Below are 445 nucleotides of genomic sequence, written 5' to 3'. Positions count from 1 at the left end.
AGTAACGTCTTGTGACGCCGACCATTCGTCGTCAACTTGCGAAGTTTGAATACGGGCATTCCTCATTGGCTATTTGGCTATAAAATAAACTCCACATAAGGAGATGAGGTTGTGACGTCACGACCAATCACAAAGTGTTTTCGCTCCCGCACTTTATAGCAAATTTTAATATCGATTTTCGTAATATTTTAGTAATACGTAAATTATCAAATCAGCGTTCTGGCGTTCTATAATCATATTCTAGCAAACTACTTACAAGGAAACCCCCCCAACCCGACCCCACCGACTTCAATAATTTTTCGATATGTTGTAGTACTCGACAAAACAAGAGACACGTATTTTTTTTTGTGCTGACATCCACTTTAAAGGGGTGAAAACGATCCCTGAAATTCACCCCCGAAAATCGTTTTTTTATCATATCTCGACTTCTAATTAATATTTTTTA

This window comes from Cephus cinctus, unplaced genomic scaffold, assembly GCF_000341935.2.
Source record: "Cephus cinctus unplaced genomic scaffold, Ccin1 Ccin1_scaffold0238, whole genome shotgun sequence".
NCBI classification, from domain to species: Eukaryota; Metazoa; Arthropoda; class Insecta; order Hymenoptera; family Cephidae; genus Cephus; species Cephus cinctus.
This window is presented reverse-complemented; position numbering follows the sequence as displayed.